This window comes from Mesoplodon densirostris, chromosome 6 (genome assembly GCF_025265405.1).
Source record: "Mesoplodon densirostris isolate mMesDen1 chromosome 6, mMesDen1 primary haplotype, whole genome shotgun sequence".
In the NCBI taxonomy this organism is placed as follows: domain Eukaryota; kingdom Metazoa; phylum Chordata; class Mammalia; order Artiodactyla; family Ziphiidae; genus Mesoplodon; species Mesoplodon densirostris.
Genome location: NC_082666.1, coordinates 26240572 through 26259669, shown reverse-complemented (window position 1 = coordinate 26259669; position 19098 = coordinate 26240572). Strand labels below are relative to the sequence as shown.

Here is a 19098-nt window from a genome sequence, read left to right as displayed (position 1 = left end):
TTTGTATAATGGTGCTTAGAAAACTAATCAAAGGGCTTGCTTTCTCAAATCAGAGATGCAGCAAATATTCTCAGGCCTGTGATCACAGAACTGAAGCCTTGGGAAACACCCACAGAAGGCACTCTGAATGTACATTCTTAGGACAGATGCAGCATGAGTGTGACCAAGGCTGGGGCAGCTGGAAGTTAGAGTGCACTGGTGATGAATAATATTTGAGCACAGAGAGATGTTCAACACTGTATTTGGATTTGAATTTCTTTTGTAAATAAAAAAGGAAAACTTGGATTCACATACTGTTTTATAATTTTAAAAGTGCTTTCAAATCCTCCATCATCCTATGAGATAGGATTGATTATCTTCATTTTGGAGATGAGGAAATGGAAGTTCAGAGAAGTTCAAAGATTTGCACAAAGTCACACAACTAACAGGTAAGGGAATCCTCCAATTTAGGTTTTTCTGACCCCCAAATCATTTCCATTTTATTGTGTTGTTTCCATTTCATCATGGTTTTTTTTGGAGTAGTCACATATTGATTCTGCCAGTGTAAAAAATCCAAATCAATCGTACCTAATAAGGGTATAAAATGTCCTCTTTGCCCCCTACTGACTGCAAATGACCCGTGTACTCAGGCCCCCATCCCCCGTGTTCATCTTCAATCCAGGCTTCTCTGGCAGCTTCGCTTCCCTGGCAACCAAGTGGCTAATGAGCTTCACCCCAACTCCTGTCTCCCTTAACAAATTCCTTTTTATCAATGGCTCATTTGTGTTGAAAGAGGTCGTCATGCCAAGCAATATTTTGGGGAATATTTTACAACTCCTATTGCTTAAATTCTGAGAGAAACCGCTTCAAAAAGGTCCAAACACTTTCCCCCACTGGATCACTTCAAAATGCAGTTAGAAGAGAATAGTTTTCAATGAGCATTTCAGTAATTCCTGCAAAGTATCACTTAGTCACGATTGAGACCATAGCTGTGTCCACACGGTGCTAAACATCTGGATAAAAAATGAAAATGGAACGCATTGGGATGTTAATACTGGGTCAGAAGCCAGTTTTGATGTCCTCAGGCACTGAGGTCGCCCTCAATGGTTGCCCTTGGGTCATCCAAACCCCCTTTGGGTCTCATCTCAATCATGCCAGTGTGTGAGGGAGTAGGCAGAGCCCTGGACTTGAAGAAAGAAGGTAGAGGTACCAGTCTTGACTTTGGTACTTCCTCGTATGTGACCTCACCCAGCCTCAGCTTCCTCATCTATGAAATGGACATGCTTATGCCTGCACAGCTTCCTAAGATGTTTGTAAAAAGTAAATAAAGCAAATTTTGAACTAAGCAGAGGTCGTATTGTATTTATCTTTGCATCTCCAGAGCTGAACACAGGCATGTAGTAGAGACTGGATACATTTTTGTTGATTAACTTATGAATGAGTATAGTATAGGCAATTCTAGTGTTCTAGCACCTATTATTATATAGCGCTATTTACATTCGCCAACTACCTCTGGTACTTAAGCAAACTTACCCTCCCTAGAATATGAGGACACATAGCCCAGAAAAAATATTTACTAAAAGCATAAAATGTACTGTGCTAGATGTAAATAATGTTTTTCAGTTAGTCCAAGTGGTGAATAACCCCAGCGTTTGTTCTATTTGGAGCACCTGTTTGTAATCCATGTCATAAATTTTTTCATGATTATTGCTTAGTAGTCAATGAGTTTCTTTGTTGGCACAGAATTTAAGATATTTCCCTAATAAGGACACCCAATGTTAAAGCAAAGAATTTCTATAGCTATGCAGTTCAGAGAGTTACCTAGGAGATGAAAAGCTAATCTGTCTGGAATTTCTGCCCTTGAGACCAAAGATACTATAAATTTGCTCGGGAGGAAAATAATCATGGTAAGCATCTTAATTTCTTCCATCTCGTTTCCAAGCAGATGTCGCCGTGTTTTAGCCTGGAATTCATCATCTCTCTGATACATCAACATTGACATATTACATCTTCATCTCTTATTATAGAAAATGGAAATTAAACCAGAATGTGAACATGCTGAATGAATCGGACTCCCCAGAGATTTGGAGGAGAAGAAAACCTCCCACTCGCCTTTGACTTTTGGATTTCTTGTTTCCCTCATGTTTGGATTGCACTTTAAGAAGTCCATCTGGAAGTTCACTTTTTATATTTTGCAAATGCAAGTAGAGCTTATTATCAAAAGACAAACCCCTAAAGGAAGAAAAACAGTGGGCAGGGATTGGGGGGGGTCATAGAATCACCTAAAAAATCCAGTGATGGTATTTAAAGTTAAATTCCAGAGATTAAACTCCATTTATTGCTGGGCCTGACTTTGCCAGTCTGCTAGTTTGGATGAATGCATGGATATGTTTAGCTGCTTGCTTCTATCTATTAAGCTAGAAGATGAGTTTGGGTAGGTGTCAACACCTGCAAATGTCATCAACCCTGCAGTACCTCTGTAGCACTGAGTTATCAAAGTAGCACTGCCACAGTCTGCCTGAGACTTCAGTCATCCCACAGTGGGCACCAATACACTTCTTTCCTTTTTCTGGCCTCAGGAAAACATTCTTAGGATTTCAGGATCCTATTATATGTTGAGTGAATTGCGTTCTTCTTGAATTCCTTACCAAGTCACTCTGGTCCTTGGAGATTAGAAGTTTAAACTTTGAAGGCCATACCTCATCGAGTTCTCTTCACTTTGGCTTCCCAGCCATTTCTGTTGCAGCCAGACTTAATCCTCTTCAGACGTGTCAAGCCAACCATCAGCCAAGGTGGTCTTTATTTCCTCACACATGCTGCAGAGATTAAGGCTGCCTGATTTTCTCATATATTCCCTGGCACCCCAACTACAGATTCAGCTGCTGTCTGAGGTTGATGTAAATAATGTTTACAACTTGGCCCCAACTTGGCCCCAACTTGTTGGCCATTTATGGGAAGAATCCATCTTATTCTAGAGTCACAAAGGCTAATGCCATCTTGGTCATAACAAGATAGCTAGATAGAGCATTAGCATCCTAGAATCTCTTTGTAAATTTCCAGACCAGGGAAGATTAAGAGTAGTTTGCTTCAATAGGTCTGGGTAAAATTGTCAGCATTAGGCAGAGAAAATAGCATTGGATTTAGAGTTGCGACCCAAGTTAGAGGTAGCTGTACTACCTTCTAGCTGTGTGGTCTTGGACAAGTAACATAATCTCCCTGGACCCATGTTCTCATCTGGAAGATAGGAACCCTGTCATGGACCCTGCACATACCCCTGGATGATTGGAATAAAGGATATGAGACTGTCTTGAAAACAACGAAGTGCTATTTAAGTGAGAGCTACCACCTTTGTCACCTATAGCACATTGCAGGTTGTCTGATGACCATTCATTGCAAGTTTTATGACAGTACTAAAATACATCAAGAAGTTTCTTTTCTCCGAACCTCAGTTTTCTTATTGTAAAATGAGGTGAAAATGATACTGCATAACTCACAGATTCAGTGAGATAATAATTGTGTGTGGGCCTGGAGTGCACAGGACGGTGGTCTTCTTTCTCTCTTGGTACTACCCTGAAACCTGGTAGAGCAACTGTGCACTATGTATTTTTGAATCCACATCTCCCAAAAACACCTTCTTGGAAGCTTTCTGGTGATAGGGTCAATGACCTTGGTGTTGCACTGCTGAAGGCATCTGAGGACGTAGCAAACACTGAAGCAGGGAGAACTCCTGCCTGTCTTCCTGCCCCAACATGTGTATTGTACCCTGGTCCCCCAGTCCTGTCCTAGCTGGGAGGTTCTGTGCCTTTCATTTCAAGAGGAACATTCAAGAGAGAGCCTAGTCAGAGAAGAGAGACCAAAGAAGGGAATGGACTAGAAACAAATGAACAAGTACTGAAGAATACTGGGATATTGAATCTGGAGAACAGAAGACATAGGGATCCATGACACAGATGTCTTAACCTATCTGAAGGAACTGGTGTTTTTCAAACTTTTCAGTGGCAACCCATAGCAAAAAGGACATTTTATATCAAACCTAGCGCACATTTACATAAATCTATAAACAACTGAAACAAAACCTTGAAAAAAAAACCTGTCTCTCTCACATGCTCTAACTCTAATATTTTCTTTAATTTTTATTTATTTTTATTTTTTTATTTTTTTGCGGAACGCGGGTCTCTCACTGTTGTGGCCTCTCCCGTTGCGGAGCCCAGGCTCTGGATGCGCAGGCTCAGTGGCCATGGCTCACGGGCCCAGCTGCTCCATGGCATGTGGGATCTTCCCGGACTGGGGCATGAACCCGCATCCCCTGCATCGGCAGGTGGACTCTCAACCACTGCGCCACCAGGGAAGCCCTCTAATATTTTCTATTCTACTCTTCTATTATTCTATCCTATCCTATCCTATCCAGTTACATTAAATATAATGTTGGATGTAATTCCAAAACTTATTTTATGACCTATTAATTTAAAATATTGATGTAGAAGACATGTATTGTCCCAGAAGATGGAATTAGGACTTTAAGGTGAAAATTAGAGCAAATTTTAGCTCAAAACAAGGAAGAAACAGCTAATAATTAGACCCACTCAAATATAGAATGGATCTCTCAAGGTAGTAAGACTCTTGTCCTTGGGTATTTTCAAGATTATACCTAATTTATATGCCGTATCTGTAGATTAGGGACCTTCCCACTTCAAAGATTCCAAGAGCCCACAATTCACACTAAGCTAAAAGAAAAACTATAGAACATAAAGAGATTTTTTAATTTCAGTTCAAAAAACCTGAAAATAAAGAGGCAGGGAGGGTGCAGGTGGGACTGTTGGGAAATTATCTTTCCTTAGCTTCGGTCCAGTTAAAGAGAAAACATTCTCTGTCACATTTCTGTGCCCTACTGAGTGATCGCCCTTCCTCAGAACAATTTTTGTTGCTGTTGACAGTAGCAGATCTTGAAGCTGTTGCTGCTAAGCTTCTGGGATGTTCCTTTTTCAGATTTTATGGTCACTTTAGGGTCACTACCTAAGCCTTCATCACAGCTTAGGTAGTTGTCTTTTGAATGATCTCGCAGTCTGTGTGTCTCTGTACCCTGGGCTTAGTAATGTCAAATGTAGAGTCAGTACAAATGACTGCCTCTTGCATAAATGAATGCATGCATGCATGCATGCATGAATGAAGATTCCACTAGCCTCCTTAAAAGGAGCATCTTTGAGTCACTGATACTTATCTTGATTGGGAAAGTAGTATGTTCAGGAATAAGTAAGAATGATAACAGTTGTTGAAATGTTGGCCAGCACATGATTCTTAGGCCTTGTAGAAATTTTTAGAGACACGGACTCCTTTGAGGATCTCATGAAAGTTATGGCTTCTGTCCTCAGAAAAACAAACGTATGCAAATTACGTATACAATTTCAACAGTGCAGTTATTCACTTTCTGGCCTAATGTTAGGCTTAACAATTGGGTCTGACTCAAATGAGAATTTTTTGTACTTTTGTCTTTGCTTAAGCAAGTAGAATTTTGGAGAGAGCAGAATGCACCATTACTATGTACCAGGTACATGCTCAGTGTTTTATTTACATTAGTTCATTTACTTTTCATAGTAATCATATGAGATATTGTATTATATATATATATATATGATCTACATATATGTGTTATAAAATATATGTACACATATATACATATATATTATCTCCACATATGGAGATAATATGCATGTGCACACACACATACACCTGTGCAAAGAATGTCACATTTGTGCCACCCTATCTTCTTCCCTGTCCTTCCCTTCCCTTTAGCCTTCAATAAATAGCTTCCATCCCCTCTTGCCTTTCAGGTTCAGAATTTAAAACACGAAAATATTGTTTAGCACTCATCTTTAGAGAAGCTCACTCACCTGGTGACTTCTCTGAAACAAAAGGCTGGTTAACTTCATGGGACAGGAACATAGACTTTTTCAATTTTTTTCTGATGGGTTTGGGTACTGAGATTGACACAAGTCAATTTTTCAACTGGTTATTGTGTTATATTCTCAAAAAAGTGTCCTGAATAAGTGAGGGCACAGAAATAAAAAGACCCAGTTCCTGCTCTCAGGAAGTTCACCACGTAGTTTGAGTTAAATTACATTGTTTGTTTAGCTTAATAAATAGCTCTGGACCACTGGATCCTAAGTAAGGATATATTTATTAATATCCTTCATGAATAAATGGGTTACATCATTGGGTCTATTGAGTGTTGTGTGCTGATGAGTGCTACTAGTCCTGGGGAATGAGGTCTGGTGTACAGGGTTTCAAGTCATTGACATAGACTCCTTAAACCAGGGTTATGGGGGAAATCACCCAGGAACACTTTGGAGAGTGAGAAGAGTTGACTGAAGCCAGAATACTGAGCAATGCCACCATTTATCCAGTGGGAAAGGAAGAGGATCAACAGCGGGACACTGAAAGGGAGCAACCAGAGTGAATGTTGGAGGAGAACAAAAAGAGAATGTTGTTAAAAGCCACGGGAATTTTAAGAAGCAGGATGAGGCCAGCAACATCATGCCACAGGGAGAAAGTAAGAGAAGTCCAGAATAATTAATGGACTTGTCTCTCAGGAGTTCATGGTGATGTTAGCAAGAGCAATTTCTGTGAAGTGGTTAAGTGGCAACCATTGCTGTGGGCTGTGGACTAAATGGGAGGTGAAGCAGTTGCGAACTGAAATATGCACCAGTGGTTCCCAAGTGCTGAGCCATGGACCCAGCTGGACTCACTTGTGGGGCATTAGGAAATGTAAATTCCTGGCCTCAATCCCACATTTCCTGATACAGTAAGTCTAGGGTGGGTCCTAAGGATCCATATTTCTAAAAAGCCAGGTTTGAGAACCATTAGAATATAAAGTTCATGAGAGGAAAGATCTTGCCTGTCTCATTCACAGCTGTACCTCCAGGAGCTAGATGAGTTTCTGTCCATAGAAGTTTCTCAGTAACTATGTAGAATAGCAGCTCCCTAAATGAACTGTTGGCATCAACTACTTTGTATAGTGTAGTATTAACGGTAACAGCATTAACCATGTAGATCAGTAAGGAGGCAACAGACCAATGGCTTCAAGTAGAGACTATCAAAAGTTGGGGGGCTAAACTCATAAATAAGCTTAAGACACTATTCCTTTAGGTTCATTCCTTCAGGACTGTAAAGTATGACAAAAGCCTCTGACTGGCAAATTGGAACTGATTCATTAGAATTGTTCTTTTAACAGAAGGGCTGTTTCTATGTCTGATGATAAGACCTACTGAAAGGCAGTAGTAATACAAAGGACTCTTGGCATCTACTAGAGTTATTGTCATACCTAGCTTGTTCAGTGAGTTTCTGAGGTTTAGATCCCTGTGGGTTTATGCAATTAATTCTAGAAAGATGGGGGATAAGCATGAATCCATTTTCCACCAAGCATTGTGCAAAGACTAAATAAATAACATACCTCCAACTATAAATATTAACATTTTCCCAATGAACACATATGCTATTATAATTACTAAAGTACAACTTAATCAAAAAGTGTTAGTAAATATCTGAGAACTTCTAGAGGTTAAAAATTAGGCTGAACCATATGAAATTACCAGTTTTGTGAGTCACAAATAGTCAAATCTGAGCAATTTCATGTAGTTTAATATTTTATCAATAAAACAGATGATACAAAAAGTATGATCTTGATCTCATGAGAGTCAACAAAGATTTTAGAATTATAAAGGTATCTTATGATAACCAGTTTCCAAAATGGCCCTCATGCTCCTGATCTCATGATATTCATGTGTATGGGTGTAATCCTCTCCCGTTGAGTGTAGGTTGGACTTAGAGAATAGAAAACTGCAGAAGTGATGGTATGTCACTCTTAAAATTAGGTTATAAAGAGACTGTGGTTTCCATGTTGGGTGTACTCTGTCTCGCTCTTGGATCACTCAGTCTGAGGGAAGCCAGCTGCCACATCATGAGGACACTCAGGCAGCCTATGGAGATGGCTCCCCAACCCCCATGGGGAGGAATGGAGGCCTCCAGCCACCAACCACAGGAGACAGCCTGGAAGAGGATTCCAGCCCCAGTCAAGTCTTGAGATGACTGCAACTTTGCCAAAGTCTCCCAACTAAGCTGCTCCCATGTTCCTGACCCTCTGAAACTGGATGAGAACATAAATGTTGTTATAAACTGCTACGTTTAGGGGTGGTTTATTTCCCAGTAATAGATAACTAATATAAGCCCTCATTTTCAAGATGCTGGGAACCGATGGTCGAGTAGTTTTTAGTTCAGCATACTTTCATATATATCCTGAAAGTTTTTCAAGGCAAGTTTTAATTCGTTTCATTACTGAGTAATTTGAGCCATATGAATGGGTGGAGAAAATATGTTATTTGGATCCAGAAGATGCCATCTATTAGTAATGTAACTTTGCAAATCACTTAGTTTCTCTGAGCTTCTCTTTCCTCTTAGACAAAATGCAGATTACCACAATGCCTACCTTATTGTAGGGATTACATTGTGAATACAGTTGATCAACCCTAAAGTGCTATTGAAATGCTAGATGATAGAATTAATCACCTTTCACCAATGATAAGTCGACCAAGGTCACATAGCTAGTCGGTTGCAGAATAGGGACTTACACCAAAGTCTCCTAATGCTAAGACCAGGGCTTACATAACTTGAAGCAGGTCACCTTTACCATATGAGCCTCAATTTCCCCATAAGTAAAATGAATAAATTGTACCAAGTGAGGCAGGGTTGACAGGCACTGATCAGAACCTAAGGAAAGGATGCTTGTCTAGGTGACTGAGTCCCCAGAGAGCCGGGGTGAGGTGTGTATCTGACATCCCTGGGGTTTCAGGGCCCAGCCAGGCTGAGAGTTGATGCTGTAGGAAGCTTTGCGATGTGCTCAGTGTAGGCAGCAGCTTTGGTGCTGTGCAGAGGCTGTTGATGCCACTGCCAAGGAAGATGGGGCTCGCTCCTCTACTTGTGCTGCCAGCCCCCACAAGCCCCTGCAATAACATCCTATCATTTGTCACTTCAAACCCGTATACTTTGGATTCGTGCTGGTGCCAGGAGAATTCATAATGAATTCAGTTTCCCATTCATTCAAGAAATCAAGTAAGGCTTGGGGGGAAAAAATCTGAAAACATTGCCTTGGAGCTTCTGTAGAAGATGACAAACATCACATTTCAAATAGGGCTGAGAAAATCATGATTCAAGATAGTGTTTGGAATAGTAAAAGCCTGATAATAGTATGGTTAACTAAAGTTTGTATAGCACTCAACAGTTTACAAAGCACACTACATATACGTTCTCATTTGAAGCTAATTATCCTCATTTTCAGCTGAGAAACTAAACCTCAGGGTGATCAGATAATTCATGGCAGAATCAACTCTTGAACTTTGGTGATCGTTTTACAAATTGTGTTCTCTTTCCACTGGCTTACCCCTGTTCCTGTCGTAGTACCATTTCTTGTTCCCAACAGAGGTGATTTTGTTATTGTTACTGGCCTTGTCCTCCAAGAGTATAGAACTCCTCAAAAGCAGACTAAAAAGAAGGATGTGATTATGGTCACACATCATGAGAGAAAAGATTTATAATCTGAGATGCCTGACGAGCGAGTGAGAACAGAATGTGGCAGGCAGATTTGAACTCTGTCTGTATACCACTAAATATCTCCATGAATGTAGAAAGCTGGTGCTTGATTCCTGCAAATACATGGCTCTGCGGTTGGAGAATCAAGGGCCTCTTTGTAGGAGCCAAAAGAGCTAGGTTTGCTCTTTCTCTCTTAAATTCTGATGCTGTCATGGCAGTCCCTGGCCTTGGGTGGGGGCAGTGTGGAGCAGGCAAAGGAAGGAGGTGAGGTCAGGAATAGTTTCTGGCAGGAAAGAGTTGGCCCAGGGCTGGAATCACTGACTGGGAAGGTAGCTGCTACAGCAGACATTGCTTGGGGGTTTGGAATCAGGCAGATCTGACTGAAATCCCAGTTCTGCCTCTGGAGGGCTGTGTGGCTTTGGGCAAGTCACTCCACCTTCTTTGTCCCTTTTTTCACAACAAAAAGTCCTGTTCTCTCTACCTGTTTGTTTTCACTGTCCCATGAGATCTCATGCTGTTGCATAGGGCTTTAGAGCAGAGGTTGGCAAACTACAGGCTGTGGGCCAAATCCAGCCTGCTGCCTGTTTTTGTATAGAGCATGAGCAAAGAATGGTTTTACATTTTACACTTTCAAGTGGTTGAAAAAAATCAAAAGAAGAACAATATTTTGTGATACATGAAAATTTTATAAATTATACATTTATATATAATATGTAATTATATAACATATTTAAATGTAAGTATATATAACGTAAAATGTTATATATATGTTATAACATACGTTATATGTAACTTATTAAAATGTAAATTTATTTACATACATAAATATATCTACATATAAATGATATGTTTCTATACAAATATAAAATTAAATATTCATAAAAAAGCTTTGCTGGACCACAGGCATACTCATTCATAGACTATCATTGTCTATGCTACTTTCATGCTACAATAGCAGAGTTGAGTAGGTGTGACAGAGACCATATGATCTATAAGCCCAAAATAGTTACCATATGGCCTTTTACAGAAAAAGTTGTCTGACCCTGCTTTTACAAGGCTCACAGTTCTCATATAACACTGTGGGGTAAGTGGATAAGTGGTGTTACTCTTTTCTCCAAGTGAGAAAAGGGAGACTCTAAGAGAAAAAGTGAATCAGTTAATGCCACATAGTTTAAAAAACAAAAAACACCAGAGTTTATACTGGAGCCCAAACTTCTAACTGCAAGTGACATTGTCTTAATCCATGATTTTAAGTCCCTACCCAAGTCTGTAGACTTTGGTTAAACAGTAGACAAATATCGGATCAAGTGGTATCAGGGAGATTAGCATATAGGTTATAAAGCCAGAGCCAGGGAGAACAGTTTATAAATGCAGGAACCCAAACATCTAGACCACTAGAGCAAAAATTCTTGTGCTGTTAAAATATACAAGTTGCAATGTGGTTAGTAACAAACATAAAGGAAACCTTCCAACTTACCAGTAATTAAAGAAGTACAAAAAAAAATTTAATGAGATACTACTATATATCCTAAATTAGTAAAAATGTTAGATAATCATGATACCTGATAAAGGAAATGCTGTGCTAAAACAAATACTTATTTACATATTGCTTATAGTAATGTAAAGTCTTTAAAAATACCCCACTATTTTTGTGTATTGTGTAAGGAAGTGTCCTAATTTCTTTCTTTTACATGTAGCTGTCCAGTTTTTGCAGCACCACTAATTGAATAGGCTGTCTTTTCTCCACTGTATATTCTTGCCTCCTTTATCAAAGATAAGGTGACCATATGTGCTTGGGTTTATCTCTGGGCTTTCTATCCTCTTCCATTGATCTATCTTTCTGTTTTTGTGCCAGTACCATGCTGTCTTGATTACTGTAGCTTTGTAGTATAGTCTGAAGTCTGGGAGCCTGATTCCTCCAGCTCCCTTTTTCTTTCTCAAGATTGCTTTGGCTGGGCTTCCCTGGTGGCGCAGTGGTTGAGAGTCCGCCTGCCAATGCAGGGGACGTGGGTTTGTGCCCCGGTCCGGGAAGATCCCACATGCCGCGGAGCGGCTGGGCCCGTGAGCCATGGCCGCTGAGCCTGCGCATCCGGAGCCTGTGTTCTGCAACGGGAGAGGCCACAACAGTGAGAGGCCCGCGTACCACAAAAAAAAAAAAAAAAAAAAGATTGCTTTGGCTATTCGGGGTCTTTTGTGTTTCCATACAAATTGTGAAATTTTTTGTTCTAGTTCTGTGAAAAATGCCATTGGTAGTTTGATAGGGATTGCATTGCATCTATAGATTGCTTTGGGTAGTATAGTCATTTCCACAATGTTGATTCTTCCAATCCAAGAACATGGTATATCTCTCCATGGATTAAAGACCTAAATGTAAGGCCAGACACTATAAAACTCTTAGAGGAAAACATAGGCAGAACACTCTATGACATAAATCACAGCAAGATCCTTTTTGACCCACCTCCTAGAGAAATGGAAATAAAAACAAAAATAAACAAATGGGACCTAATGAAACTTAAAAGCTTTTGCACACAAAAGGAAACCATAAACACGACGAAAAGGCAACCCTCAGAATGGGAGAAAATATTTGCAAATGAAGCAACTGACAAAGGATTAATCTCCAAAATATACAAGCAGCTCGCGCAGCTCAATATCTAAAAAACAAACAACCCAATCCAAAAATGGGCAGAAGACCTAAATAGACATTTCTCCAAAGAAGTTATACAGATTGCCAACAAACACATGAAAGGATGCTCAACATCACTAATCATTAGAGAAATGCAAGTCAAAACCACAATGAGGTATCACCTCACACAATGGCCATCATCAAAAAGTCTTCAAACAATAAATGCTGGAGAGAGTGTGGAGAAAAGGGAACCATCTTTCACTGTTTGTGGGAATGTAAATTGACACAGCCACTATTTAGAACAGTATGGAGGTTCCTTAAAAAATTAAAAATAGAACTACCATGCGACCCAGCAAATCCCACTACTGGGCATATACCCTAAGAAAACCATAATTCAAAAAGAGTCATGTACCACAGTGTTCATTGCAGCACTATTCACAATAGTCAGGACATGGAAGCAACCTAAGTGTCCATTGACAGATGAATGGATAAAGAAGATGTGGCACATATATACAATGGAATATTACTCAGCCATAAAAAGAAACGAAATTGAGTTATTTGTAGTGAGATGGATTGACCTAGAGTCTGTCATACAGAGTGAAGTAAGAAAGAGAAAAGCAAATACCATATGCTAACACAAATATATGGAATCTAAAAAAAAAAAAAAAGAAATGGTTCTAAAGAACCTAAAGGCAGGACAGGAATAAAGACACAGACGTAGAGGATGGACTTGAGGACACGGGGAGGGGGAACGGTAAGCTGAGAGAGGGGCACTGACATATATACACTACCAGATATAAAATAGCTACTGGGAAGCAGCTGCATAGCACAAGGAGATCAGCTCAGTGCGTTGTTACCACCTAGAGGGGTGGGATAGGGAGGGTGAGAGGGAGACGCAAGAGAGAGGGGATATGGGGATATATGTATACATATAGCTGATTCACTTTGTTATACAGCAGAAACTAACACAACATTGTAAAGCAATTATACTCCAATAAAGATGTTAAAAAAATGCCCCACTAACTTTAAATACTCCGTATTGTCTTTGAAAGCTTTTATTCTTTGATTCATTGATTCCATTTCTGAAAAATCTACCCTTGAAAATAATTTAAATTCAGAGAAAGGTATTCATTGCAGTATTGTTTATTTTCAATTTGGAAGTAACTGATTGTCCCAAAATAGAGAGCTGGTTAAGTAAATGGTGGTATATCAACCTGATGAAATATTATGCAGCCACTAGACCACTAGAGACTAGGTCACAAGATGGAAACAAATTTTTATAATGTGAAGCAAAATAAAACTTGTAATTTTTCTATGGCTTTTGCTGTGCAAAAGTTATGTCTGTACTAGAACAAGGAAAAATGAAAACAGGTGATTTCTTAAGGTGATAGCACTCCAAATCCATTGTTGTTACAGCATTGACTAGGTGGTAAAAAGACTGGACGTCTTGTCTCCTGGAGATTAAGTCTGAGTTGGCTCAGTCACCGTGTTGGCTTACGCTTATACCGAGGCCTCATGCTTCCCTTTACCTCAGGACAGGATAGAGGTAAAGAGCTAGGGGTCAGGCTGAGCCCACAGGTAGGGTTGAGGAGGCCTTCCTGCCGGGGTTAGACAGGTAAGGGAAGAGGGGGCCAGGAGGTGGGCAGGTCTCTGTCAGCAGTTATTCATGGTGGTCTCTCAGCTAGCATGGTGGTTGCATTGTCTTGTAAAGATACTGGACTCAGAATCAATCAAATTTCTGCATCTCAAGCCCTGACCCTGAGGCTTACTCAGGTGTGAGGAAATGTGGTCCATCACCCAGTTATAGAGGAGGATTCTGTGGCTGACCCTCTGCTGGTCACCAAGAAGACAGGCAGGAATCAAACTCAGCTTTGACCCTGAGGAACCCGAGAAGGGGACAGCTACAATACATGCAGGGAAAAGGAATATTAAACACACTAAAAGTATTCAGAGGAGGAGAGACCTCTAGCACAGTTTGAACATCTCTACAGTCCTGAGACTCTCCAGTTGGCCTAATTGATGATAATTTCTGCACTGATTGAACAATAATGTGTATTCTATGTTCACATCTACCTTATTATTTATTAATATATTATATTTATATATTAATCATGGCCTTACAGAACATTGTATGTGGAAAGCCCTGTGAGGATATTTTGCATTTTTCCATGGTAAAGAGTCCCCATAGCTCTTCTCTCATTTGGTTTCTTACACTTTCCCATCATGAAAATCCTGTCTGAACATAGGGTAACTCTTGGGTTCAAATTTTCCCTGACTTCAGTAATTGATCTTTCTACTTCCTGTGTAGGTCATTGGTACCATCTTCCGCATCTCCTCTTCCCCTTAAGCCTCACTCTGAACTTCCCCAGTGAGATGGTAGCAGGGTCTCTGCCCTCTGGGAGGTATCAAGACAAAGAGATAGGACATGTTATCCAAGAACACCAGGGGAAGCAGAGAATGTGAGACTTGGAAGATAGGCAGGACTGGGGCAAGAATATAAGGGGCTTATTTGGGGAACAGTGAGTGGTTCAGTTTGGAATTAATCCAAGAGTTATATTTGTCTTATTTCCATATTCTGGCGATATGGAGCATGGTATGAGAAATGGGATTTATCTTGGCAGATGTCCTAGGAGGAAAATTGGTCATCTAGGGGGATGCTGAAGGGTTTCCCTCCTTGGGCCTATGAATGGCACAGTGGTTTCAGGAAACCTTGGGACTTGGTTAACCAATTATTAAGAAGTATGAACAATCCCAGTAAAAGTAGCAGTAAAACTAGATGCTCCTTAAACAGATTCCTCACATTTCTGTAATATAAATCATCATCGTAATGATTACTATCAAGTGCCTATGTGAGATATTATTGTCTCCATTTTATAGATGAGAAAACTGAGGCTCACAGAGTTAAGAGACTTGCCAGGATCACACAGCTAGTAAGGGTTGATGGTAGAATTCAAACCCAGGCCCATCAAACCTCAAAGCCTTTGCCCTTTCAACACTGTTCTGTTGCCCCTAGACATGTGTGAAATGGCAAGGTGGTGAGGATGGCTCGGATTAACCACTTACCAGGTGCTTTTCTCCAGGGACTGAGAAGGAATAAGATGTGCCATGGGGACATTTTAAGAAATTATCTATGTGGCAGACCACTAGCAAACTTAGAGCCTTGCTGCAATGGATGAGGACCCAGCTGCACCCTCTATGAAACTAAAACTGGGGTCATTGGGACAGGCCTCCCTGGAGTAAGTTTTCAAGAGAAGAGATGAGAACATTGGGTCCTGTGGGTGGAAGAATTATACAGCTGCTAGCGGCTGCAGGGATGTTGCTAGGAGAATAACAGTTTACTTCTGGACAGTTCTTTGTGATTTCTGGAGCTCCTTCCCTTTCATCATTTCATGATCATCGTATTCCAACCCTGGTTAATTGGGGTGATAATCTCCTTTTTACAAACCAGCAAATAGAGGCTCAGAGATGCTATGTGATTTTCCTTAGGTCACACAGCTTGTTAGCAATGCCATTTGCATTCAGGTTTTCAAAAGCCATCCTTCCCACTCCACCCTCCTTTCCATTATATTTCTAAAGGAGTTTGGTGATTGATGGAGAAACCAAGATGATGCTTGTCAAGAGGAGCTGGGGGAAGTGAATAGAATGAGATGAAACAAGCAAACAAAATCATTAAGACTAAATACCAGATACAGCAAGGAGACAGCAGAATCAAAGGAGTCCTTTCTGAGGACAGTCTGCCAGAATGGGCTTAGATGAGTCAGCTGCATCTGAAGTCCACAGAGGAAATGAGGATGTGGGTGGGAGATACGTAGAGAAATGAGTGGAGGACTCATCTAGAGGATGGGGTAGCAAGTCTGCTTTAGGTGGAACCCACTGTGGGTTGGAGGGACTAGGAAGGGAATGGCAGTGTTTAACAGAGCAGGGAGGTAAAAGGAGAGGCTGCCTGGAGATCAGGGACTCTCATTCACTTTTGAGCAAAGTAGAGGTTCAGCACAAGTTTTGAAAGATAGAAATTATTACCGAAAATGGGTGAAACTCAACTGTGTAATAGAGATCACATAAAAACAGAAAGTGGGTAAGTATTCTTAAATAAGGCACAAGAGCATCAAAACTGGATTACTTTATTATAATAATTAAGCCTGACATTTTTTAAAGGGCACTATTGGGAATGAAAAATTGAATTTTAGGGTCACTTGAGCCAGATGACCATCTTTGGGATGCTGTGGGAAGTGTTTACTCCCATGCCCCCTTGCGTCCTATTCGACTCCTTGCTTGGACTGTTGAGGCCACAAACCAGACTGCCAGGTCTGGCTGTTTCTGGATATCAGCCAGGCGTTGGTCCCTTGGCTGTGGTCTGATTGAATTCCACAAGCTGCGATGAGTAATATTCATGAATCCTATTCTAAAGATACTAATTATTCTTTAAGAGTACTATTACTGGATATCACAAACCTTTTTATAGAAGTAGCCAAGTAACACTTGCAATCAGTACCCTAAGCCCCATAACCTGGAAGAGGATGTTTTAAAAGTAAATTTGCTTTTTATATTCCATGAGAAGTTTAGCAATTTCAGTATCAGGGAGCATTAGTTGATTAATCTTCAAATTTGTTCTTTAAGACATCCCAAAATAAATTTGTTACAACGAATGAATGTAATCATTTAAGGAACTCTAATTCATGATGATATTTGGAAAGAGTGCTAACTTGATATAGATTTTCTTTTTTTTTTTTTTTTTTTTTGCTGTACACGGGCCTCTCACTGCTGTGGCCTCTCCCGTTGCGGAGCACAGGCTCCGGACACACAGGCTCCGCGGCCATGGCTCGCGGGCCCAGCCGCTCCGCGGCATGTGGGATCTTCCGGGATCGGGGCACGAACCCGTGTCCCCTGCATCGGCAGGCGGACTCTCAACCACTGCGCCACCAGGGAAGCCCCTAGATTTTCTTTTTTATAAATTTATTTTTATTTATTTATTTTTGGCTGCATTGGGTCTTTTTTGCTGTGAGCGGGCTTTCTCTAGTTGCGACAAGCAGGGGCTACACTTCGTTGTGGTGTGCAGGCTTCTCACTGTGGTGGCTTCTCTCGTTGTGGAGCATGGTCTCTAGGCTCGCGGGCTTCAGTAGTTGTGGCACCAGGCTCAGTAGTTGCGGCTCGTGGTCTCCAGAGCACAGGCTCAGTAGTTGTGGCGCACAGCCTTAGTTACTCCGTAGCATGTGGGATCTTCCCGAACCAGGGCTCGAACCCGTGTCCCCTGCGTTGGCAGGCGGATTCTTAACCACTGTGCCACCAAAGAAGTCCTGATATTTTTTAAATTCAGCTTAATTAATGGCTTTTACTAAGGGTCCACTTTTACTCAGTGGGGGTTCTATGCATTATGGACTTTATCAGATAAATGGATGACATTATTCTTTAAAGTGTCTTATCTGGGGTTGAGTTCACTACAGACTATAGGTATCAAGATATCTGGGAAGGAGTATGGTCAGATTTTAGGTGGTATGCTGCACAGTGTCCAGATCTGGTTGGGAGGCCAAAAAGGAATCATTAATGGGCCCCAGCCCAGGAGAACTTAGGATGCGGGTCAGCATGGGAGTTGTAGTCATGGGGCAAATCCAGCCTCAAAGTGGGAGGGACCGACAGGGGGACAAGAAATAGGAGGGAGGGCAGGAAATTGCTTTGTATGGGTGGGGAGCTGGGCAGGGTTCTGTAGCCTCACGGCCTCCTTTGAATGATTCCCACCCCCAGTAGTCTTAGATGGAGATCACTTGGACCCAGAGCCTAGTGTTTACATGTGGCCGGGAGCTGACATCTATCTGTGTGTAGGAAGCCTTGGACTGCAATTACATCATGTTTAGGGGCCCATGGAAAGGGGTCATAAAAATAAGTTTAATTACAGGCAGTCATTCAACATTTCTCTGTGTTAATCTCACATGTTTACCATTTTTGGTTGTGTTTTATGGAAGTCATAATAAAAGAAAACAATTTTAGGACAAAATATTTAGCAGGTGTATGTCAGTGTGCTGTGGTACAGAGAGTGCAGAGCAGAGAGTCTGGGTTCCAACCCCAGAACCACTGAATGCCAACTGTGGACAGGGGCAGGCCACTCAATCTCTGTGAGGCTCACATTCTTCACCCACACCTGGGGAATGAGAGAATTCACAGAGCTAATGACAGTGATAATCAGTGAGCTGTGAAAGGTCCTGCATGTGTGAGGTAGTGATATTGGTAATAAATGACAGGCCGGGGTTCAAAATCCTGACTATAGAATTTACCAAGTCTGTAACCTTTGGCAAGTAAATTAGCCTCTCTTAGACTCAGTTTTCTCAACCGTTAAGTGGAAATAGTAATCTAACATCTAAGTCCTAGGGTTCCTGTGAAGGGTAAATGAAATAATGTACATGACATATGTGGCCCATGATATGTGCTTAGTAAGTGTGACTATAATTATATACATATTATAAAAAACACTTTATTAAGGTATGATTGACATAAAAAGCTGTACCCATGAAACCATCAAGGCTGTAAACATATCCATCCTCTCCAAAGTTTCCTTCCACCTCCATTCTTATTATTGTTATTATTATTATTTTGTGGTAAGAACACTTAACATAAGATCTACCCCCTTAGCAAATTTTAAGTATACAAAAGAGTATTGTTAACTAAGTCACTATGCTATATAGTAAATCTCCAGAACTTACTTATCCTGTGTAACTGAAACTTTGTACCCTTTAACCTTCACATCCCCATTTCCTCCTCTTCCCAGCCTCTGGCAGCCACCATTCTATTCTGCTTCTATGACTGACTATTTTAGATTCCACATATAAGTGATATCATAAAGTATTTGTCTTTCTGTGTCTGGCTTATGTCACTTAGGATAATGTCCTCCATATCTATCCATGTTTTTGCAAATGGCTGGATTTCCT

General features: G+C 40.8%; 1 long non-coding RNA gene across 2 annotated transcripts in view; it reads left to right on the top strand.

The window, feature by feature from the left end:
* The window catches only part of LOC132491965 (uncharacterized), a 567227-nt gene that overhangs the window by 300820 nt on the left and 247309 nt on the right, over nt 1-19098 (top strand). Inside the window, exon 7 of one of the 2 annotated variants that reach the window (XR_009532771.1) lies at nt 2007-4087. The exons of the other annotated variant lie outside the window; for it this stretch is intronic. This is a non-coding gene — a long non-coding RNA (uncharacterized LOC132491965). Of the gene's footprint in view, nt 1-2006; nt 4088-19098 lie in introns of those variants that run through there. 2 annotated transcript variants of the gene reach the window in all.